General features: G+C 41.1%; 1 protein-coding gene across 1 annotated transcript in view; it reads left to right on the top strand.

The window, feature by feature from the left end:
• The first annotated feature begins 5,035 nt into the window (after positions 1 to 5,035).
• The window catches only part of IL1RAPL2 (interleukin 1 receptor accessory protein like 2), a 919,709-nt gene continuing 899,094 nt past the window's right edge, over positions 5,036 to 25,650 (top strand). The window contains exon 1 of the mRNA XM_010963806.3: positions 5,036 to 6,019. The gene's annotated coding sequence lies outside the window, so the exon portion shown is untranslated. The remainder of the gene's footprint in view (positions 6,020 to 25,650) is intronic.

Below are 25,650 nucleotides of genomic sequence, written 5' to 3'. Positions count from 1 at the left end.
GGAGGATGAAGAGGGATTCGAGGAGGGAGGTGAGCTGCCCAAATGGAAGAAGGCACGAGAAGCCGACATGGAGCAAAACAGCACTTTATTGCAGTACAAGTGGGTGGCATACACCGCGCTCAGGTGTATGCACTTGTCCTTTTTATAATGCTAGTGGCACATGCGTAGTGTTCATAATGCTTACTCATGCTACTAGCGCATGCGTACATTAACCTCTTACCAGGTGCAAACTATTGTGAACTTTGGCCTGGGCCCCATGGCATACTCAAGGCTGCTGAGACTATCCAATAAATGCAATGTTGGAAAATAAAAAAAAGCAATTGCATGTTTGTGCTGGGCTTATAACATATAGAAATGTAATATTTGACAATAACAGCACAAATGGGGTTGGTGGAAGCAATGTTATATCAGAATAAGGAAATAATGGCAGCAGCCAATGGTAACTCATAACCACAGGAAAAAATGAAGAGTACCAGAAATAGCAAATAAGGCTAACAGTATGAACAATATAAGTATATATTTGCTTTCCTGCTTCTTTAAAAGACATAAAATCATATAAAGTAATAATGATACCAATGCATTCTTGGGTTTGTGACATTAATGGTATAAAAATGCAGGAAAGCAAACATTTCTATTTATCACTGAATTTAAGGTTAATATAAATCCTAAGTGGAAAGTGTATACATATGTTCTGTAGTTTATTCAATCCATGTCCTAATGATAGGTAATTAATTTTTTTGTGATTTAAAAAATACTTGTTAGGTGGAAAATAACATATACATGATAAATATTTCTAAGCAAAAGGGAATTGCATTAGTCAGTTACTGTTGTAATAATATATTATGATTAAAAAACACCCATGTGTCAATGCCATACAATGATAAACATTTGTTTCCTATTCACAAGTTTGTAAGTCAGCTTGGTTTGTAAGTCAGTTTGGTTCACCTGATCTCATTTGGGCTTCCCTGGGTTTGACCCCACACTCTGAGCTGGTTTCAGGTTTAGTCCATGCATCTTATCATTCTCTTTGGACCAGGAGGTACCAGGACTACTGGTGGGTAGCAGAAGCATGAGGAGCCAAACCATTAGCATCAAGTCTGTTAATATTCCTATGGTCAAAGCAAGTCATGTGGCCAATCACAGTGGAGTGAGGGAAATAGGCTCCTTTTACTCTAGTGGGAGGCACTCAAAGTCACAAGGTAAAGGGTGAAAATGGATAATTCTTTAACAGTGAGGGTGTGAAAAATTCCAATGTCCCCCCATGATACATTATAAAATGTAATCTCACCTCACATTGCCAGTCACCCCCTCTTCCAAAAAACAACCACTGTTGCCAATTTCTTGAGTAGTCACTCAGAAATATCTTATGTCTGAGTATGTGTATGGTGAATCGGTTCACATCAGTAGTTTCAATAGACATTGGCTATTCTCCAAAGCAGTCACGCTAGTTTACACTTGAGCTAACTGAAAAAGAGGGTCTGTTTCCTCAATGCTCATCAATGCTGCATCCTATGGAACATTTCTTCTTTGTCACTATGGTTTAGTTTACAGTTATTTCTCCATGTATGCATGTCCATTCACATTTTTAACTCTGCAATATCTAGTCATGTCCTTTACCTATTTTTCTGTTGTGTTATTTTTCTAATTGATTTGTCAGAGCCCTTTATATATAATAAAATTCTCTCTTTGAGTTGTTGCAATTTTTCTCCATTTATGGTTTGTCTTTTGACTTTGCTTATGGTGTTTTTTTTTCCTTTGCAGAACTATTTAATTAGTATGCAGTAAAACTTATCAATCTCTTTTCTTATGTTTCGTGGGTTTTAAGTTTTGCTTAGAAAGGTGCTTCCCACCTGAGGAGGTTCTCTCCTTGAGTTTCGGATTTAATAGATCTGAGGCGTGGTTCTAGGAATCTTTAACAAGGTGCTAAACCAATCATTTTGGCCGTCAGCCAGGTCTAGGAGCATGGATGAAATAAAATCAAGTATATGGGGCACCTGGTAAGTAAGCCGACAATAACTGTTCTCTAGTCTCACCTTAGTATCCTCACAAGTAACTTTGAATTTTGCCTTAGGAAGATATAAGGTTCAGCAAATTTTTTGGTTTTTTTTTTTTTGCAAAGCTGCTTATCCCAATTGTTAATTTCTTAAAGAGCTTTGGGTTCACTAAATGGTTATCACCTCTTCTCACCATTAATTAGGGAGCATATATCGAGTGCCCATAATTTGCTGAACTTTATAAAGTCCTGTTCTTAATATTATTAGGAAGAACATGATACTGACTCTACCCTAGTGGAACATGGGAATTGATTTCTTTATTCAGCATTCGTGATTGAATTATATTAAGCTGTGCCATACTCTCACCTATATCTTCATGTAACTAAGGGCAGTTTTGCAAAAAGGCCATGTGTAGGCAGGGATGCTAACCATAACTTGATATATAGTCCCTAGTCGTGAAATAGATTAGGCCTAATTGGTCTAAACAGATATGATTCTGGCCTTGCTCTTTATCAGATATTTATCATCTGACAATGGTGATGCCAGATCCTGTTTTTAGCTCCTTGGGTCATTACACTAACTGCCCTTTCTTGGGCTAGGCAGACTTGAAACATTTTCTTGAAAATGCTTCTCAATTGTTAATATGTCTGAAATCACCTGAGGATCTTGTTAAAGCAAAGATTCTGATTCTGTAATTTTGGGGGTGGGGCCCAGGATTCTGCATTTATAACAAGCTCCCAGGTGATGCCCCAATGCTGTTGGTCCATGGATAACACTTTGAGGAGCAAGGCTCTAGACCATAAAGTCTCACTAAATTGTTTTTGAGAGGTCAGTGGTACTGTCCCCATTTTCTTGGCATTTTGTTCCTCCTTGGTCTCTTTATTCGTATATTCCTCAACTCTTTTGCAATTGCTTCATTTAACCATAAACCAGAGCAGTAGGATAGGTCAAAGAGCAGCCCTCTTTGATGACTACCAAAGAAAATCCACTGATCTGCCATAGTGCCTTACATCCTCAATTCTGGAAAGACTTCTTAAACCTCTGGTGACAGGTGGATGTTACCCAGGGGAATAAGGTTAGCTAGATTAGTTAAGCCTTTATCAGACTGGAACACCAACTGTTGTCATCAGCAGAAGGAGTACTGAAAGAATGGTAGGTACACAGGAGAGTAAGTTTAGATGGGGCAGGCAGTACAGAACTTGGATACATAAAGGCACTGGGCGTTAGAGTGAAATTGGGTGGAACTGGACATAGAAAGATGATAAAAGGAATCAACAGGACAGGAAGAGGGTATTTTGGTTTTTTGTTTTGTTATTTTTTTGAAAATGTGTTTTATACTTGACAAATTGCTTAGGGATATTACTGGCTGCTATTCCCAATGAGCTCCTCTCTTCCTGAATGCTGGCTCTTTAACACCGTAATGTAAGTGAGAAGCCTCCCACTTTGGCCAAATGGTTTCACCTGACAGCTTAGCTGCTCAGCTCAGGTCTGGGGCATGAGGGCGTGGCTATGCTCAAGGTAAGACTAGGTACCAGGCTCCCAACCAGGAAAGTGAAATGTGAGGGGGTGGTGTTCTTCCACCCTGTATTGTTGCAATTCCTGGCTTGTTGGAAGCATTTAGTATTGAGCAGGAGTAACACTAATATCGGTGGGGCTGGACAGCTGGAAGTGGTGATGAGGACTGCTCAGGGCAAGCACGCAGGCAGAGGGACGCTTACATGAGCTCTGTAGCAAAGAGCAAGGGAGAACTGGCTTAGTTCCCATCGGAAGAATAGGCTTTTATCAGAATAGAGGAGCAGTTAGAAAACAGAAGCAGAAACTACAGGACATTTTCCGTTTCAAAACTACAGCACCCCCCTCACCATCGCGTGCATATAAACAACAAAAACCTGGGAGAACTTGGTTCCTGCCCAAAGGACCTTTCCTTCCACACCTGGGCTCTCTCAATTCCCCGACTTAGCCTCAATTGCAGAAATTTTCCAGGGTAGGATTTCATGGGATTTGATACGTGCGAGAGGTGGTCAACGGGGGAAAAATACATAAACTTTTCATGAGAGGCAAGAGAGGGATAGTAACTTTAATTCTGTACAGGCTTGGTCTTAGAAGTCCGGGGGATGGTGGATCGAGGCCAAGCGGCCAAGGAAGCGAACGGAAGGCTCGGAGCGCTCAGTTGTTTTCTTTCGGTCCTTGTCTCCGTCTCCGTCTTTGGCTTGCTCGCTCGTTCTTTCTAGCTAATGCAGAGCGATGGAGCAGCCTCAGAAGAACAGCTGGAGAAAGCTTAGAGAAAGACAAATTAATAGGAGCCCAGCGCCGCAGCAAATGCTGAAGCATAGCGCTCAGCTGACCCATTAAATGAGCAGTCCTGTTAAGTGTGTTAACAGCAAGGAGCCCGTGAGCCAAGCAGAACGCTCTGGGAGATACCTGGCGTGGAAACGGGTCTCTTAATCTGCTACAATTCAAACCCTATCAGTTCCTGAGTCGTAGTCCCTCCCTCCCCATCACTCTTAAAGAGGTGAGCTCCTGGGCTGTGTGACCTTGGAGACTCAGTTGGTCAGGAGTACCGCCGGTGAGCCTCAGACGCGCAGCATAAACAATCACGGCCCGGGTTCTGTCTCCGAGCCCATCCAAGGGTCCCAGCCCTCCCTGGCGGAGCTGAAGGACCCTGAGACTTAAGGATCTCTAATGTGGGAGGGGTGGAAAAGAATTCTCGCTGGTACTACAAAGCTCATATTATGGATGCAATTAGGTGGCCTTTGTTTTTAATATTACGTTCTGACCTAGGGTTAACTAAGCAGGTGAACTCCTGGCTGGACTACATAACCTGTTCAGTGGGTGGAACTGGGGACCAGGATAGCTGAAAAACTTCGCTTAGTGACTTTCCCCGCCTTCGCTCACTCGGTTCAGCGCTCGCTCCAACCCTGTAGGCCGGCCTATTCTGGTACGGACGCTAGACGGCGCTGCTGGGACGCGCTTTCCTTCTCCCAGGAAAGGTAAGAGGGAAGTGCTTTTTTTTTTTTTTTAACCAGGGGATGGGGCGGGGGGAAGGGGGGGCTCAGGGTTGGCAGCCTTTCCCACTCTCCCTCTCCGCGCTCCCAAATCCAGAGGGGTGTGGAAGAGGAGGAGGAGGAGCAGCAGTAACCCTTTTCCGTGACGCGCCGGAGCAGTTCTCTAATCTCCACCTCCTCCCCGGTGTAATCAGTCAGCCTGGAGGCACCAAACTGTTAGCGATGGAGATGTTAGTGATTTCCACTATCCTCCTACCCCCACTCTAGGCGTATTTTGGAGGCGGCGGCAGGATGTGAGGCGAGCCCGGAGCTCACTTCCCGGGTACCGCTCCTTCTTCGGAGCTAGGGCAAATATATAGGCTTTTGCGCACTGGTTGGAGGTTCCCGGGCAAGGTTGGAGCAGAGGGCAGGCAGAGTTCGCAACTGCGCCCGCGCTGCCGCCAGAGATATAGGACTGTTGCCCTCTGGGAAGTGCGTGCCTGGTGAGGGGCGTGAGGGCCACGGGCTGAGGCGCCTGCGTCCCGCGGTGCACCATTTGGCCAAAACAAGGTGGAGCTGGAGCAAGGCTGCTCCGAAGCAAAGTCTCGAAGAAGGAAGAGGCTGAGAGGCAGGCGACTTAGGAGAGTCTGGCCACGGAGCCAAGAGGCGGAACCTGCCATTTTAGCGTAGGAGCCGAGTGATTTAGGAACCCTCTTTAACCTCTCCCTGTCCGGCTCCCTCGAAAAGTCCACAGAGGCTCTGCTGAACTCTAGAAAGCTTTCCTGGGCGGGAGAAGTTTCCTAGCGTCCTCTTGGGCTAGGAGGGGGAGTGGAGAAAACAGGCGGGGCTGCCCTGCCCGCCGCTCTGGAAGACAGCGTCTTCCCCACGCCTCCTCCAGCCCCCTTGCCTTGGGGCAGCCTCCCTGGTCGACCGGGAAGCTCGAGCCCGCGCTCTCTGGAACCCAGCTCTCCATCTCGCCCTGGACATGGAACTGCACGCTTGAGCCCTGCTGGACGTCCCCGGCTGTTTCGCAAGACTCAGGTAATGCCCATTCTCAGAATCGGACAGTGGGCTGGCGAGGGCCAGGGGTTAGCCTGCTGGGCTCTCCGGTGACAGCAGGGAGCAGGCAGGCTGAGGCCAACAGGGACTCTGCCTCTCCTGCATCTCTGGTCCCCGCGCCAGGACGCGCTTGCCGGTCTCCTTTTACTCCTTCAGCCCTCCCAGAAAGTTTAGGGACCAGAGCTCCCACGGCCAGGGGCTTCTCGCCGGGGAAGAGGAGCGCGCGCCTGCCCGCCCGCCCGGTGCCGGCAGCCCGTGCGTTGCATTTCCGCGGCTGGATCTTTGTGGTCTCTGCGGTTGGCTCGCGGGCTTTGTAGTCTAGAAGGCACTCTCCTAGTGGGTGCTTCTTTTTGACTCTACCCACATTTCTGCCCGCAGCCAAGAGAGCAACTGGCGAGGAGATTGGGCTGAAGGTGGCTCTTGGGCGGAGCAGTGAGGGGTTCCCCGGCAATGCACTCCCGCTCCTGGGGATTCCCAGCGAACGCGAGACAAGGGAGAGCTCTGGCGCTCTGAGGCCATCTCTGCCCGCCTGCCCTGAGACCCTGGGGTGCCCTGGCTACTTTCCCACAGAAATCCCTGCTCACCCCTTGAGCAGGTGTCTCAAGTTGAGTGACCCTCTCTTGAACCATTGCTTGAGAGAGAGTACTGACCAGCTCCTAAGCTGCACTTCAGACTCCTTGCAAGGGAACTCCAGGGAAGGGGAAGGAGGGGCAGCCACCACGTGTGACCCACCTTGCCACTCTGGGCCCGCACTTGGAGCAACTACCTTGATTTGTCACTATCAGACATTTAAGAAAAAATGCTTTGACAAGGAGACCTGGCAGAGGAAGTGTGTGTTGTAAGAATTCTCTGTTCCAGGGTTTTCTCCTAGTTCCTGCACTCTGCCCTCCATCTCTGTGACCCAGGGACTTTGCAGGAGACATGGAGAAAGAAGTATTCAAGGTTTCCTCCATGCCACCCACAAAAGGTGTGGCGGGGCTGGGATGCTGGATGAAAGCTACTCTGGAGCCTACCACAGGTGTGGTCTTTTTGGTGTGTGTGGGGAATCTACTCAGGGATAATTTATCCCTCCCCACCAGTACATTCAACCTCACCTTTGGAGCCAAATCATAGATTATTAAACACATCACACAGCGCAGGGTGGGTTGGGGGGGGGGTCAGACCCGAGGGAGGGAGGAAAGGACCTGTCCCTGAAGCCTTGCGAGCAAGTACTGCTCAGGAAGGCTACTTCACTTATAGGGCCCCTGGCAGGGAAGGAGTTAACTGTCCAGGATAGGTGTGGAGGAGTAGGGGCCATTTCCCCACTGACACCCCCAACTCCCCACACCCATAGGGTCTTTCCCTGAGGAGTTGGGGACAGTGGTATCCATTCCACACTGTGCTCCTGGGCTCTTTGCCAACTGGGTCACAGGCACTTCAGCTTCCGCTGGTTCCTGGGGCTCAGAACGCGTTTTTCTCAGCGCTCCTTGCTTCTCCGCACAGGAAATAGGCAGTTACCCCAGGGCCTCAGGTGAGTGAAATTCCCAGTTGTGCCTGGGCCAAGGCTTCAGTGGGAGTGCCTACCTGTGCCTATTCCATCCTTTGTACTCCTCCTCTGCACAGCATCCCCTGTTACAGGGCCACTACTATCTGACAGGACCACGCTGTGGCTGGACCCGATGCGGTGGCTCTGGCTGTGAGCTGCCTGCTCACTGTGCGAGCTCCAATTTGGGGGCTGCCTTGGGCTAGACAGCCTGCAATTGCCTGCAGTTGGAGCAGATCATTTAAATAGAAAGCATTTAAATGTGGGTAAAATGCTGTGGCACCAAAAGATCCTAGTTCACCCTCTGGAGCCCCAGCTGGTGGGAAGGAGGGGCAGGCGGCTACCAAGGCTGTCCCGGTGACTGTGAGCCACCAAGGGCGGGCCATCAGAGCTGAAGGGCTGGGGATTTAAGCTGGGCTTTCTGGTTTGGCCTCAGCTGCCCTCAATGAGTTCTGAGTGGTCGTAACTCAGGTTGAGCAATGGGGCCATTTTCAGTTTCTATGAGGCTCCTATGGCTAGAACCTCTGGATGCAGAGGTAAAGGTGCTGATCAGGCATGGGGAATGTAGGGGTGCCTGTGTGTAAACTGTGGTGTTTACAGGTCAAATAAAATCTGAGTTTGGATATATCTATTCATTTCCTGCGACATGGTTCTTTAATTGAGTAGAACTTTCTTGTTTACCCATAATTGGTGATAGTCCATACGAGCGAGCATATATGCTGCTTGCCAGGGTGAATGGATGGTGTGGCTACCTGGGGAGTATCCCAAATTACCCACCTGACACACAGCTGTCTCCACACGTACAAAGCCATTGACGTTTTATTGAGCTTTAAGACCTGCCCCAAAGAGTCCTCTCTTATGAGAGATGGATTATGAAGTGACTATTCCAGTCCTTTTTTTTGAAACAAACTTCACTTTATCGATCATGGTGGCTTGCATAGTTCATTGAAATGGATCAGGGTAAAAAATTCTCTATTTGAGAAGAGGAAAGGCTGGAAAAGTAAAACGGGTTAAATTAGAGTCGAAATGATTATACACTTCGGTAAAACAGAATTGTGTATTTGCACCTGTTCCTTAAAGGAAGTCACCCCTGTGTGCAGCTGGATGGCCTGAGTAGATTCTGTGACAGGTTGTTGTAGTATGAGGAAACTTAAAGGAGAAAAAAATATTTTCTCCCTTGTACTTGGGTGTTTCTGTAACTGTGGCAGTACTGATGGCAGCCAGGACTGTTAGAAGAATGTACACGTTGCCTTCTTCATTTGAAAAGTACTGTAAGCTTGGTGAAAATGCATTGTGACCAAGTGGAAGAAATTTTTAAAAATCCCAAGTTTCAGCTCTTAAGTAATAACATAGAAAAGTAAGAAAAATCACCACCTAACCTCAAGGTTGGGCTAACAGGGCTTTTCAGGGCTGGTTTCTGGCTGTAGCCGGCAGCCCACAACTCTTAACCCCTGAGGTTTGTCTCTTGAGACTACACAGGGCAGCTGTGATCAGAGCCAACTTGGTGGAGAAAGATAATTAAAGCACACGTTGCACACTCAACATTTATTTATTCTGAGCTAGCACTTGAAAATAAGCCTCTTATTAAGTTTAGACTCTGAGCTGTCAGTGTCAAGAGATTTACCAAAGTAAAACATACCTGGCCAATATAAGGCCTGATGCAAAGATGTACTGCATGGGTCCGTTTGGCCAAAGCCACCAATGAATTCAGACTCTTTGGGGTGGTTCACTTTGAGCTGGCTCCCATTGAGATTAGAGGCGCCGGAGGGAGTCCATCATGGGCCACTTTCTCTTGGGCTTCCCCAGCCACAGATACTGCTCCAAATCTTTGATCAATTAACCTAAATACATATTCTTTGTGCCAAGGAGCCCAGCTTTAGCCTCCTTCTTGCTTTATTTTTCTCCTTGAATCTCACCACTTTTATGTAGCTGTTCCTTGGTTTTTCTCCTGAGTTCCAAAATGCTTTATAACTGGCTTGCTTTATTCCTTTATCTGGGTGTTTTATTGGCACGCAAAATGTATTCAAACACTAATCGGACCCCCCCACCCCCACCAATCTCAATCATCTGTGACTCCCGCATGATTATCCATTCCTGCCTCATGCATCCTGCCTTTATTAAATGCCTGAGTTCTGTCTCTGAAATAGGTTTTCTCTTTTTCTTTTTCCTATTGCTACCTCTCCCTGTCAAGTCCTCTGGATTCTTTGTTTTTTTTTCCCCTTCTTTCCTCCCCACCCTCTCCTCTTCTCTCCTCTCTGTCTCATTCTCCCTCCCTCCCTCCCTCTTCCTCCCTTTTTTCCTCCCTCCCTCTTTTCCTCACTCCAGATTCTTGACCTGGTCTGCTATAAAAACCTCTCTTTGCTGTCTGGTCTGCTCTCCAGCATATTCTGCATATTAGAACTAATCTTCCTGAAGCTCTTATTAGTTCTTTACTTAAAAGTGTTGGCTACCTAGTGAGTGAATTAAGTGGTGTGGATTGTTACTGAATCTGCAAGAATTTCTAACAGAGTTGTCTGGTACATTAAATAGCTTGAATTGTAACCCTAAGAAGTTCTTCCCCATGGCAGGTATGGATGGACACAGCATGGCCAATCATTTGATGGGACTCCAGACATCAGATTTGTGAGATTGAACTAGGTGACCTGTTACTACTAACCCAAAGATTCTGTCATTCTTTAAACATCCAGGGACCCACATGGGGTTCAAATGGATCGTCTCCTATCCATTTGCCTGCTGAAACTGCCTTTTAAAAAATATTCTTAAGGCTGTTTTAGAGTCCTCTCTGTTATAGTCTTACTATGCCTGGATGGGTTGCTTTGTCCTGGCCTGCTTTGGTGTGTGTCACTTTGAGAAATAGCTAGATCACTATATTTTGTTATGAATTTTTAACATTTGTATTGTGCTTGTTTCAAACTTTGTTAAATGCTCTCCCCCTTTCCTTATCTTGCTTACTGTTCAGAATCTTGTGAGGTGAGGTGAGTGATCCTTCCATATTACATAAGCTAGAAACCAAGGATCCAAATATTTAAGTGATTTCCCCAAGGTAATGCAATTAAGTTGGGAATCTTTATTAGTGCCACAAATCCATTATTGCTCTGAGATCCAGAGCTGAGATGACATTAGTCTAAAGCGACTTCATTCTCCCTTTACTACCTGTAAAGTCACTACCAGATTCTTTGGACAGAAATCTGAGACCCTTTGAGATTTAGTTTCAGCCTGCCTAGTCAACCTTATTTCTCACTGCCTTTGTTCTCACATGATGATCTAGCTGCACCTAGATCACTATTCAATATAACCTTTGTACCTTTGCTCATGCCATTCTTTTAACCTAGGAGTGTCTTCCTCCTGCCCCCACCATCTCTACTTCTCTGCCTGTTGAGAATGAACATATTCAAGAAGCAGTGTAAATGCCACCTCTTCCATGCAGCCCTCCCTAATTTCTCTCATGTTCCATAGCCAAAAGAATTTCTCCCTTCTTGGAACTCTCTTGATACTTTGTTGATTCCTCTTCTATGGTACTTGCCTTGTTCTAAAGCCGTTGGTATTTATCACTTCATCTCCTCTACTAAAGTTTATATTTCTTGAAGGCTATCTAATCTGTCTCTTATTCTGCAGAGTGCCATGCATACGGGGGCATCCCTTATATATTTGAGTTGCCATTGAGAGCTCAGTGTTAGCCTTAGCTTTTTACTGAAAATCACTATCTAAATGATAGTTACAGGTTAAATAGGTAACTGCCCAATCTATTAGCTAATAATGCTATGAAGCAGTATAATAGGGCAGTGATTTTTTAATAGTTATGCTTTGCCAAATAAACATGTGATTGTATAAATTTAAATTGATTACAATTAAATTAAACTAAAAATTCCTTTCCTCAGTCACACTAGTCACACTTCAAGTTCTCAAAAGCCACGTGTGGCTTGTGATTGCTGTGTTGGAAAGTTCAGCTGTAGAGCATCCCGACCAGTGTAGACAGTTCTATGGGACAGCGCTGTTCTGCAGCAGTGGTTCTTCACATTTATTTCTACCTAGAAACATGTTCACAAAGGCAACTGATTTCATGGGTTTATGGAGACTTGTTCAGTCTCCAGTGCCACAGTGCTGTGACTTTCCTTCCCTCTTAGAACACAAACTAGTAACATTACAGGAGTCACTTTGACTCTATATTTGAGGGGGAAAATGAGAGATTTACATCAAATGAAACACCAAAAAAAAAAATTCCAAATGAAATTCTGAAGAATTTTAAGGAACTTGCCATTCCACATATACCTTGTACTAGAAATGAGAGAATTAAATACTGTGGTATTTGTGTAGGGGCAGACAGATCAATGTAACAGAACGGTGTTTATTTCTTTGGAAATAGTAAACTATTTCTAAGTATGCTATGGATTTTAAGATCTAGTAAAGGGGCATTTCAGACTCATGGGTTGGGGGAAAAGGTTTTTTGATAAATATGGTTAGGAGAACAGGGCTAGTCATTCAGGGGGAAGTTTAATAAAGCTACATCTATACTCACTATTTAAATCAAAGTCCCAGCTGGATCAAACATTTAAATGTATAAAAGTTAAACTGTAAAGGTACTAGAGAATATGTTTTAAGGGTTATATATTTAATTATAATTTAACATATTTTATATTGATCATATTTTTACAGTTTTGAGGTTAAGGAAGATTTTCTAATCATTTTATGAAGACTGATGACTTAAAGGAAAAGATTAATAAATTTTACCTCCAAAAATACTATTTGGCAAAAATAAGATAGAAAAAATGACAAACTAGGAAAAAATATCTGACACATAACAAAGGTTACACATTTTTAATATGTAAGGAACTCCACGTCAATTACAAAACAAATGTTCTAACAAAAATGAAAAGTTACGAACATAATATTCATAAAAAGTAATACCAACAGACAAACTGACTTCAAAAAAAAACTAATCATTTCACCTAACAGGTTAGAGAAGGTTTAAGAGATTAACGAAACAGCAGTGTGGGGGGTATGGATGATCTAATGCACTGTTTAAATTGGCACATTTCCAATGTAAAGCTTATTTGGCCATCTATAAAAGTGTAAAATGTACATACCTTCTGTGAGCTAACGATTTTACTAAGACTTCATTCTAAGAAGATAAATGCAAGTGCTGAAAGATAGCATACACAAGAATGTTCATTAACTTTTTTTTTTTACATAACAAAGTTTCTGAAACAGCCTAATGCTATACTGGTGGATTGACTAGGTAAATTGGGATGTGTCCATTTAGCCAATTACTATGTACACATTAAAGATAATGTAAACCTATGTTTATTGATATGGAAATATATCCATAAATACAATCTAATGGAAAAGGTAGGTTACAAAGCAACATAATTCAATTTCTATATACTTCTGTGTATTTGTATACTGCTACATGTGCAGATAAACATATGAAAATGTATACAAAATTAGAAAATTATTCACCAAAATGTTAATTACAGGTGGGTAGATTTTGGATTTTCTTTTTAAAATGTTTGTGCTTTTAATTGTATATACAGTGAGAATGATAAAAGTATATATGATGCATGTAATATACTAAACTCAGTACATAATCAAATGCTTGATGCATGGTGGTAGTTATACTTATTTACAGAATAAGCTAGTCAAGGTTAGATGCAAATTTCAGAAGGATTCAAGTGATAACTGAGGGGAAAAAAGTATATAATAACTTGAATAAAATAATAGTAACTCGGAAAGACTCCCTAACAATGAAAATAAAGGAAGAAAAAGTCAAGAAAAATAAGTTCATTTTACTTACCATTGAAAATGTTTATGTTTAAAACATACAATAATAACAGATAAATTGGAATAAGTGATTGCAATATATGAGAAAGGCCTATTTTTATTCCAAAATACAATTTTCCATCAACTAACTACACCAAAATAATGTGTTATTTGTACTCTTATTTTTCTATATTATAAATGCATAATACATAGTTATTGCAGTATTTCACATCCCATTTCTAACACCTGCGTTATTTCTGGTGAATTATAGATTGGTGGGGAAAGGACCACACATTGTAATTTCCTGATTTAATTAGACAAGGAGAAAACCTCATAAGATGGGTGCAGATGCAGCATATCTTAGCATGGACTTAATCTGGTCCCTAGTTCCCTGTAGATTTATAGCAGCCAGTGCTACCATCTATCTGTACAGGGAATAGTCCTGCTAGACTCAAAAATATAGCTGATTTTTCCCCCCCTGCAACATTAGTTTTTTATACTCAGCTTTTGTCACCATTCTGGAAAAAAAAAAAGCTTGTACTAACAATCTTTGTACTTCATTTAAGGGATGTTTAGAACTAACAGGCTCTACTGGTTCTTGAACCCGACTCAGCATTAACAAGGCCAAATCCTCAACTGGGGAAACGGCCAGATCGGTGCCCAGATGTCCCTGGACAAAATACTTGCCTTTAGCTTTTTTAGAATATGAAAAAGTCCATTTCCCTGAGGTCTACTCTCTAGTTCTCTCTTAATATCCTTTTTAATGGGTGGTTCTGACACTGCATTTGAACAAGGACTATGACCAAAAATCTCCTGTATATACACACAGTAATGGTAGCTAACCTCTACGAGAGACTTATTCTGGGCACTGTTTTAAGTGCTGTATATATATAAACTCATTTTCTCATAACCTATCTCATTGGAAGATAGGTAGCATTTTTATTACTACTTTCAGAAGAGGAAACTGAGACATCAAGGAGTTCAGTAATTTGCCTAAAGTCACAAAGTGTTTGAAACGACTGTTATGGCATGAGAACCTAGCCAGTCTAGCTCCAGAACCCATGAATTTAAACATGATACAAAAGTATATCTCTCTATGTATGCTAAGGTAGTTTATTTTGTTTTTCCTGCATGCTGCTGTAACAGGTCATTTTTAGTTCTTTTGTGTAGCTTTCAAATTTTCTACAACTAGGATATGTTACTTCTATAATTACAAAGATACATGATATAAAAATTGAATTAAAACTTCAGATTGAGCTGTGGACATAACCCTCTTAATGCTTTGATTTTTTTTTTTAAGTAATCTAAGACATTAGTACCATGGCACATATTAATTTAAAAAAAAGCCCATGTATTATTTGAAGGTTGTACTTGCAGTCCATTGATAGAAAGATAATTGTATTTTGTAGCTGAAAGGCATAATGGGAACAGCCCAGAGACTTTTGTTTTAAAGTCTAAAATGAATAATTATTTCCAAGTTGAACCTAGTGTGAGAAATCTCGTAACCCCCTTGTGTAACTACTTTTTCTTATTTAGCCTAAATCTTGTAGTATGCTTTTCTTGCTAGCCTTATCTAACCCTAGAATCATCTTGTCATTAAGCCTTCCCAGAACACCCCTCATTCTTGGATCAATCTATCATTTTTGATGCTCTGATATCTATGGCTGAACTCTAGGAAAAAAAAAATCACACCATCAGGACCAGTGCCACAACCAGTGCATGGTCTACAGCCTAAACTGGGACTTCAGAGCTGCTAGGAAGATTTTAAAAATTTTTTGTTGAAGTGTAGCTGGTATACAATACTACATTACTTTCAGGTGTACAACATAGTAATTTGATGTTTTTATACATTATACTCCATTCAAAGTTATTATAAAATATTGACTATATCCCCTGTACTCTCTATTACTCCTTGTACCTTTTTTTTTTTTATACCTAACAGTTTTTAATCTCTTAATCTTCTTCTCCTACCTTTCCCTTCCCACCACCGTTCTCCCTACTGGTAACCAATAGTTTGTTCTCTGTATCTGTGAGTCTGTTTCTGTTTTGTTATATTCATTTCTTTTATTTTTTAGATTCTACATATAAGTGATATCATACATTATTTGTTTTTCTCTATGTTATTTCAGTAAGTATAATACCTTCCAGGTCCATCCATGTTGTCATAGATCGCAAAATTTTATTCTATTTTATGGCTGAGTAATATTCCACTGTCTATATATATACCACATTTCTTTATCCATTGATTTTCTTGATGGACACTTTGTTGCTTCCATATCTTGGCTATTGTGCATAATGCTGTTATGAACATTGGGGTGCATATATCTTTTAAAATTAGTGGTTTTGTTTTCTTCAGACGTATACCCAAGAGTGGAATTGTTGGATCATATGGTAGTTCTATTTTTAATTTTTTGAGGAACCATTGTATTGTTTTCCATAGTGGCTGTAGCAATTTACTTTCCTACCGATGGTGTACTAGAATTCCCTTTTCTCCACAACCTCACCAACGTTTATTATTTGTTGTCTTTTTAAATGACAGCCATTCTGACAGGTGTGAGATTTCTCTTTGTGGTTTTGACTTGTAGTTCCTTGATAATTAGTGATGTTGAGTATCTGTTCATGTGCCTGTTGGATATCTGTATGTCATCTTTGGAAAAATGCCTATTTAGGTTTTTTTGTCCATTTCTTTTTATTTATTTATTTGTTTATTTTTAGTTTCTCTCTCTATATTTTTTATTGAAGTATAGTCCATTTACAACGCTGTGTCAGTTTCTGGTGTACGGCATAATGCTTCAGTCATACATGAACATCCATCTTTTATTCGAGTTGTTTTTCTGATATTGAGTTGTATATGCTCTATATATTTTGGATATTAACCTCTTATCAGACATATCATTTACAGATACCTTCCCCTATTCAATGGGTTGTCTTTTCATTTTGTTGACAGTTACCTTTGCTATGCGAAAGCTTTTAATTTTAATTAGGTCCCACTTGTTTATTTTTGCTTTTGTTTCCCTTACTTGGGGGGACAGATCCAAAAAAATATTGCTTAGACTTATGTCGCAGAGTATACTGCCTTTATTTTCTTCTAGGAATTTTATGGTTTCCATTCTTATATATAGGTCTTTAATCCATTTGGGTTCATTTTTGTATATGGTGTAAGAAAATGTTCTAATTTCATTTGTTTTACATGTAGCTAACCAGTTTGCCTAGCACCACTTACTGAAGAAACAGTATATTATTATTTCTATACGCTAATGAACTATCAGAAAGAGAAAGCAACAAAACAATTCCATTTACAATCATAACAAAAAGAATAAAATATCTAGGAATAAACTTAACCAAGAAGGTGAAAGATCTATATTCTTAAACTATAAGGCATTGATAAAGGAAATTGAAGGCAATACAAATAAATGGAAAGATATCCCACATTCATGGATTGGAAGAATTGATACTGTTATAAAGTCCATACTACCCAAAGCAATCTACAGATTTAATGCGATTCATATCAAAATACCCATGACATTTTTCATCTTCTTGGTATTAGACCCCAGGTCTGGGGTGCCTAATATGTGGCTCAAGCCCCTTGCTCCGCAAGGAGGATCCTTGAGCCGGTGATGTCCCCCTCTTCTCTGGCCCCCCTGCAAGGAGTGCTAGGCTTGACTTAATCACTTCTCCTCCCTTCCTACCAGATGCCCTGTGTTTCTTTTTTTATAGCCTTGGTTGTAGAAGAGCCATTCTGCTAGTCTTCAGGTCGATTTCAGTGAGAGTTGTTCTGTATGTAGTTGTACTTTTGATGTGTTCATGAGGGAAGGTGAGCTCAGCGTCCACCTACTCAGTCATCTTAATGCCCCCAGTAGGAAATCTTTTTGCATGTATCTATTCAGCTTTGTCTCACAAATGTTTCCCATAGTAGCTATTCCAGATATTCACCACTCATCTAAGGCTGCATTCCCCCATTCAGGCAGATTTTCTTGTCTTTTACCTCACTGTCAGACTTGACTTTCTGGCTCTGTCCTTGCATGTGAGTGTGTCTCACTCTCCCTTTCTTCCTTCTCATAGTCATTTAATTTCCTAATGTTTTGTTCAAAGTGAATAATTCTACTGGATCCCATGTTTAGGAATTTCATGTCCTCCTTTATCCTCATAGGTGGAAAGATTGACATTAGACAATAAGAAGGATTTCCTCCCTAACAAAGGAGAAAGATGAGTATGGATATATATGGGTGAAAGGAAGCTGAGCTCTCTTCTGACTTCTGTTTTTTAATATCTTCAACTTCTTATTCCATTGTCCTTCCTTCTGTTCTGATGAATCCTTCTGGTTTGAAATTCAGCTCTGGATCAACTCAACTGTCCATTGCCTCCATTCTTACAACTGAGCACAGTTGGAGAAATCATACAGCTATGTAGACTGGTATCATTTGTAAATTCATGATCTCCAACCTCATTTGAACCCTCAATATTACCTAGATATTCTTCTGCGTTTACTAATGACCCCTTTCCTTGAACTCCAAGTTGGCTATTTCACACTTCTTCAACTACCTTCCCACTCACTCTCAACAGATGACACTATTACTTTACACTGGAAAATAGAAGTCAAATGAAAGCTCTCTCAAGTAAAATTGAGATAATTATTAAGTTAAAGGAAAACAAAAGGTTGTACAAGAAAGGAAATGAAATTATAATATCATAATATACCATTAAGCTCAGAAGTGAATATACATAATACTGTAAAATTGTGGCAAATCTATTTGAAGGACTGACAGGGTAGCTGGTTATTATTTTCCATATTAAGGACTTAATAGATAATATATAAAATTAGCTACTAAATAGAAATATGAGCATATTTGTAAACATGGAGATTAATAACAAGAAACAGCTTGAAAAGTTGAAAGTTATCTAAATTTAGGAAGGACTCAGGAGTGGGAGGAGCAGAGGACTGCTGTTTTATGTTAATGTCTTATGGTACTGTATAAATCTGAAAAAAAATTTTCAAAAAGTTAAGGTACAGAGCAATGAGTAGGGCATGATTCCATTAAAGTATATTGTGTGTGTGTTTGCTCTACAATGTATGTTTTATACAAGGATAGAAAAACATGGGGAAGGACTGATTGCAAATTCATACATTTTTGTCAGGGGAGTGGGGCAGTTTGGAAAAGGGAAGGAGAGATGATGAAATTTTTCTTTATTCACCTCTGGTTTGTTTAATGATAACAAGTCACTACTTCTGTGACTTAAGAACTCAAAAAAAATTTTAAATGCCCTTATGGTTTTTTTTCCTCTTTGTCATGGCAGTGGTTTTGCACTGAGTCTATCTTTTTGATAGGCATATAAAGTTTCATTTAGAAAAATTTCCACTACCTTTTAGTCATGGCTGAACGTATCCTACTTTATGATTTCCTTCTGATAGAAAACTTGGCAGAAGCTGTTTTCTAAAAAGACCTGGCTCCTTTAAATAGATCACAGTGGGTGTACAGAACAGTTTCAGAACTGTGGATAGGAAATGTCACTACAGATCTTCTTTGGCCACCAAAAGATCATGGTTGAACACAGTTCTCCAGTTAGGCTCTTTTTCAGCATTTGGGTCAGGAACCACAGAGACCTTCCTCCTGGGTCTGTTATTCTCTTCTTGGACCTTATATTTTTTACTTTATACTTTTAGAAAACACTGCCAAAATAGGAGACCTTTTTGTTATCTAGTTCACGTAGGACCAAACTTAAGAAAAAATAATAGCTACTATTTATTGAGCACTTAAGGTGTGTCAGACAGTGATGATTATCGAACAAGTCTGTGAGGGAGGTGTATGTTCACAGGGAAAAGATGGAGATGTGATAAAGATAGGTACCCGAGGTAATGGAAAGTGCTATCTTGGTATTCATAACCTCGGATCCCTGTGACTCTACCCCTACCATCCTGTGACCTTGAGCATGCCTCTTCCCGGCACTAGTCCTTCGTTCCTACTGCTATAGAATGGGAAGGTTCAGTTAGATCAATAATTCTCAAACTTTAGTATGACTTGGAATTACCTGGGGTGCTCGTTACAAAGGCAGCTTCCTGTGGCCTCACTCCCAGGATTTACTGAATTAGATTCCCTGTGAATTATATTGTTTGTAAATTAGATTCCCTGTTGGGGGGGGCGTGGGGGAGGCTGGGCAGAAATAGATATTTTAACAAGGTCCTTTGGTGGTTCTGATGCATGTGGTTCTTGAACCACAGTTGGATGAATCCTGGACTCCATGGTCTCTTCCGGCTCTAACATTCCGTGACACAGCACCATGGCACTGGTAGGGATTTAACTGAAAGGAGAAGCAGTGATTGAGGGAAAGGCTTCTCTCATTCATTAATTCACTGAGTCAGCAAATTTTCTTAAGTGTCTGTAATGTGCCTATTGAAGACCTGTTGTTTTTCCATTTACATTTTATTGATTTTTGGTGACATGGGAAGGAATTGGGGAATGGTCAGCTTAAAAGAATAGTATATTTTAATATCTGGACCAGTGATTTGTGAATTTGCCCATTAAATTAGAAACTAATGTAAGAAGCTGCAAGATTACTCACAATAGCTAAAAAGTGGAAACAACCCAATGTCCATCACCTGATGAATGGCTAAACAAATGTTGGCATATATTTATAATTGAATATGATTTATCAATAAAAAGGCATAAAATACTGATACCTGCTACAAAATGGGTAACTTTTGAAAACATTATGTTAGGTGAAGGGAACTATACACAGAATGCCACGTATTATATGATTCCATTTATATGAAGTGCTTGGAATAGAAAAATGAGTAGCAATAAGTAGATGAGTGCTTGCCTAGGACTGGGCTTAGGGCAGGGAGTTGGGTCATGTAACTGTTAATTGGTATTGGGGTTCTTTGTGTAGTGATAAAAATGTCTAAAATTGATTGTAGTGATGATTGCAGAAATCTGGATGTACTATACATTCACATATGTATCTGTGGATATGTTTTTGAAGAAGTCACAAAATTACTTGTTGCCTGTTTACCAAGTTGGAAGAAAATACACCAACTCTCAATATAAATGGAGAGTCATGCTGGTTTTATCGGTCTCCTTTTTAGGCAGACACATTTTTAAATCCCTGTTTGCTTCCCACTTCAGACTGGTTGTAGGGGTCCATCCTGTGGGTTACTTGGATACTCTAAAGCAATTTGTCGGTCAATAGTATGTAAGCCTTTATGTTTGCTTTAATTAAATTCAAGTGTTTTTGTTCATTAACAAACCATAGCAGCTGGTGTGGTTGCTCTCGGCCTTGCCCGCTTTTGTAGTTGTGTAAATAGTGGCAGAGTGTTCATGCCTTGAAAAGAGATTTTTAAATAAACAAGGTGCCCCCAGTGTAGTATTATTTAGGCAGAAATTGGTATACTTTAGATTGAATAAAAAATTACAAGTTTATCCTTTAAATTCCTTTCCCTGGGTCCCAGTCCCCCATCACCGCCCCAGGAAGAATTGGAGTGTTTTTACTTTCCATTCTTCATTCTGGGATATAAGTTTTAGTGTCCTGGAAGTTGACTGTTGTTTCTGTATTTTAGAATGCATGAACTCTTAAGGGCGTCTCTTTTTCATCTCTGTGTTCCCAGCAATTCAGTGCAGTGTGGCACCTATTGAGTTGTTAATGATGTTTGTTTAATGAAATAATGTCTTTTGCAGTGTTTCTCTTAGGGATCTAGAGAGGCTCTAGCTAGTATCCTTCATGCAAATAGGATTCTGGGCTTGCCTTTTGATCCTAGTGTTCCTGAGGCGAATCTGCTGATTCAGCCCCTTGCTGTGGACGCGTGAGCATGCGCCACACGAAGCTATGAATACCTAGCTCTTCATCACATGACAAAACCTATTCACTAATAGCTGGTCTATAAACCATGTGAAGAGATTACAAACCTAAAGGAAAGTATTCCTGCCCCCTCACAAAAAAAAATCGCAGAATACAGATTGAAATTTAACCCAATTCTGTTCAGTTTCAACTCTCCTCTTATTTTTATTAGTCTTCAGAGGAAAAGCCATTCAAGGGACCTACATATAAGTGAAAAAATTGGCCTAGTCACATGTGTTCCCAGCATTTCTAAATGGCTTAGAACCTTCTTAATAAAGATCATAATTTGAAACTTTTGCTCTTTTTACTTCTGAAAATTAGAACAAAGTAAAATCGTATGTCTTGGGACTAATTGGAAATCGAAGCCCAGAAGCCCATTTGCTTTGTTTTGGAAAGCATATGCAAGTTGTTGGTTATATCTGGAGATGCATAATTTAAAACACTTTTACATTTGTTTAGCGCTTTAAAACTGTTCCAGCCTTTACATGTCAAACATTTCATTTGAGCCTCAGAACAGCCCTTTGAGATAAACCAGAGCATGGTACTAAGATACTAAAAAGGCAGGTAGTTTAGGTTCCCCCCCACTTAGCAGGTGTCAAAACTGAGACACAGAAGGTCACTGCAGAAAATCCTATGTGAGGCATTCGCTTTACAAATGTCTATGACACTCAGAGGCAGAAAATATCATTGACACCACTATAGTGCTCAAGGCTGCCAGGCAAGGCTTTGAACCTGGAAGTCCCTGCCTTGGGGTCCAAGGCGCAGACTTTTCTCTCCCTCAGTACCTTTTATACACATCACTTTGACGCTTTCCTATCATTGACTTTACTATAATCTGCTAAATATATGTACCTTCTGCAGCCTCCAAAGCAGTTAAACTCCCGTCAGTGGACATAAAATTTCTTGGGCTGACAATCCAACTTTTATGTTGCCTTCAGTATTTCAGGTTGCCTGAGGTGCCATATTGATTAAACTACATTCAGGAGAACTAAATATATGTAGAATATTATATGGCTCCCCTACCAAACACAAAACTGTAAATTAATGGATCTCTCTTGTTGACATCGTAAAGCATGCAGGCCTGAAGTACAACTAATACTCCTTGCAGGACCATGTATTTGACTTGTAATGTCTGTAAAAGAAATGGTTGTTCACATGTAGATGCTGTGACAAAACACAGATGTTGGTGTAGGAAGTGACACAGTGGAAGCAGGATTACAAGTGAGGACATGTAAGGTGAGAGGCCAAGGAGGGCTGGGCGAAGAAAATAATAAAATGAACCAGTGGCAGGGCAACCTTCCACTGTGGAGATCACGGTGAGGTTCAGTCCATACATCAATCCTGAATGTGATTAGAGGTGATATAAATGTGTTTGGCTTTGTCTTTCTAGTGGCGTTTTGTGGCTCTCTGTGTCATAGGGTCTACCTGAAACGGTGGCAGAACAGTAGAACCAAGTCATTTGGGAGATTAATTAGAAGTGCCGCACATTAGACAGTGTTTGGAAGTGGGGCGAGGGAAAAAGATTCTGATGTAAATGGTGCCGAAAGCAGCACGGAGTAAGCCCTAATTTGAGAAAAGTGGCTAAGGGAGATATTAGTACACACTTTTTCCCTCTTGCTCTTTTGACACCTCCCTCCAAATCTCCCCAGTAGATTGTTCTGCCTTTAAAATCCTCCTCTTCCACCCCCAACCCTAAGTTTCAATAAACAAGTTTCTCGGGTCACTATTTTGAGAGTTGCTGCTTAAACTCATTTCAATTTGCCATGTATGTGGCTCCTCCCAGTTCTTAAATTATTGTTTCTAAACTAAACTGCTGTTAGGGCTGTGAAATTTCATCTCCCGTGGTAGCCAGCTGTCAGGTCACAAGCAACTTATTTGAACACCCACAGGAATTTTCTTTGGGCTGTAAAGTCAAGCATCTTGGTTATCATGCAAGCATTCATTTTGAATGCTTTAATTTGACCCAAAGCATTTTGTTGTTTGTGATGGGCCTCCCATTTCTTTTTCTTGGGAAAAACTTGAGTCTGAGTCCAGGTTTTTTCCTTTAATTCTAAAAGCCATTTTCTCACTGTTATTTTTTTCTCTCGAGTAGGACTGAAAGTATTTGACTAAGAACCTTGTGCACCTCTTCTTTTTTTAGTGGCTTCTCTTTTCATTTATGGGTTAATCCTTCTTAGGTTGTTGAAAAACAGCTCTTCAATTCTGAGCACAGTGAAGGGAAGGACAGCATCCTTCCAGCTCTTTAAGCCTTGCCATGTGAGAGGATCAGAGCACTTTTTAAATGTGGTGGCCCTGAAAGGACCGGAAATAAATGTCTAAGCTATAGTGCTGCACTGGGAACACACCATCACAGAATTATCACTTACTAGCTCTGTGATTCTGGATAAGTCACAACCTCTGTGATCCTGTTCCAATTACTATCCATGCACAATGAGGAATAATGGTACCTATATCAAAGGGTTATTGTGGGGATTAAATGAAGTAATACATTTAAAGGGTTTAGGGCAGTGCCTGGTTTGTTGGCATCACATTATGTGTCTCCACCATCGATGCTCAGGTCTGCCCTCAGAAGGGATTTTTGACTCGTTAGGCTGTGAGACAGGCACATGCATTCTAACGAAACCCTTTGGGGATTCTTATGGCCACCTCTTAGCTGAGAACTATTGCTCTAGCCAGTGATTCTCAAACTTTAACATAGATCAGAGTCACCTGGGAGAAGGGGACATGTTAAAAATGAAACTTGAAGCCTCATCCCTAGAAATTGTGGTACTACTCTTGATCTGGTGATGAGGGCCCAAGAATATGCAGTTTAACTAGAAGGCCAGGTGATTTTAATGCAGGCGATCTGCAGATCACCCTTTGGGAAACACAGCTCCAGAGAAATCACATTAGCACGTTGTTGTGGACTGTAGGTTTGTTCCCCTCTCCCATTCATATGTTGAAATGCTAACCCTTAAATGTGATGGTATTTGGAGGCAGGGCCTTTGGGAGGTAATGAGGTTTAGATGAGGTGTGATGGGAGGGCTCCCACAATGGAATTAGTGCCTTTATGAGAAGAGAAAGAGAGACCAGAGCTCTCTCTCTCTCCCCATCCTGTGAGGACACTGGGTGAAGGCCACTGTCTATCTTGCTGGTACCTTGATCTTGGACATCACAGCCTCCAGTTCTGTGAGAAATAAATTCCTATTTTTAAGCCCCCCAGTCTATGGTATTTTGTTACAGCAGCCCACGCCAACTAAGACACACGTCTCCTTCTCTGTGTTTGTCTGCAGCAGTAATCTTTCAAGATTGCCCCGGTGTTATTGGAATGGCCCACACCACACAGTTAATGCTGCTGACTCACTTTCAGTAGATCAAAAGAAACAAATTACAAAGTATGTTTTCAGTCATATTAAGGAATTAGCAAAAATATGCATCCTGACCAAGAGCATGTAATCGTAAGGTGGCTGCAGGGGTTATAGTCTATAGCTATAGGACAAAGAAAAGTCAGTTAAACGTGAGAGAAGAGAACTTTTGACAATAAAAATCATACTTCCAACCTTTGGGTCATTAGCACTGTGCCCTAATCAACTAAGTTTACTAGCCACTGGCCACGAGAAAACTGTAGGAAGGAGGAAGCAGGATTGCTTTGAGTTTGTACTAGGCATTCATTATGTGACTGGTGCTTAATGAGCCTGGTGATTTTTTGTTTTGTTTTGTTTTCAGTGACAGTGTTTTATTTGATTGCTTTGAAATATATTTCCATTCTGTCATACCTGAAAAGAGAAAAATGACGGCTTTGAGGAATTTTGAATCCTCATTTGTCCTCAGCTCATGCTGAACAACACCTGGCTCTCCATTCATTGTAGAAATAGAACTTTCCATTCAGCATGATTTTCTAGGTCTCTACAGCATTTTGAATCCGGCTAACCACTAAGTTCTAAATTACTTAATGCCTGGATCCTACACACACATACTCTCTCTCTCTCTCTCTCTCTCACACACACACACACACACACACACTCACTCACTCACTCACTCACTCAGGCTTCCTGTCTCCATTTCTGAGCCCTACCATTTTTCAGTTCAATAGTACCGCCCTTGAGCTTTTTGATGTGTAAAAGGCAGCAGTTCCTGGAGTTATTTATCCTCCATGTAGTTGTGGTCCAGGCCATATAAAGGATTAGCCCTTGTGTTGGTGCTTGGAATTGGAAATAAGGGAAGAGCATTTTTAAAAGTCCCTATTTTTGAAATGCAACAGAAATCTCCAGTCTTAAACTTCCTTCTGGAACCTAGAAACCCAAATTATTTTACACCAGATAACTTTTGCCTGCTCTCAGGTTTTTCAAATGTTACAGAAAAATTGGTAGAGGTTTGGAGAGTTAGCTCTTGCTTCTAAAACATAATCTATTGGAATAGTATACTAAGCAAAGTTCATGAAACTAAATTAGATTAATGATGGGCAGCTTCATGAAGACAAGCAAATAACTTATTTGTCTTTACAGGTCCCTACATTTCTTAAGTC

Source organism: Camelus bactrianus, chromosome X (assembly GCF_048773025.1).
Source record: "Camelus bactrianus isolate YW-2024 breed Bactrian camel chromosome X, ASM4877302v1, whole genome shotgun sequence".
In the NCBI taxonomy this organism is placed as follows: Eukaryota; Metazoa; Chordata; class Mammalia; order Artiodactyla; family Camelidae; genus Camelus; species Camelus bactrianus.
Note: the sequence above shows the minus strand (reverse complement) of the source record. Positions and strands in the feature narration are given on the sequence as shown.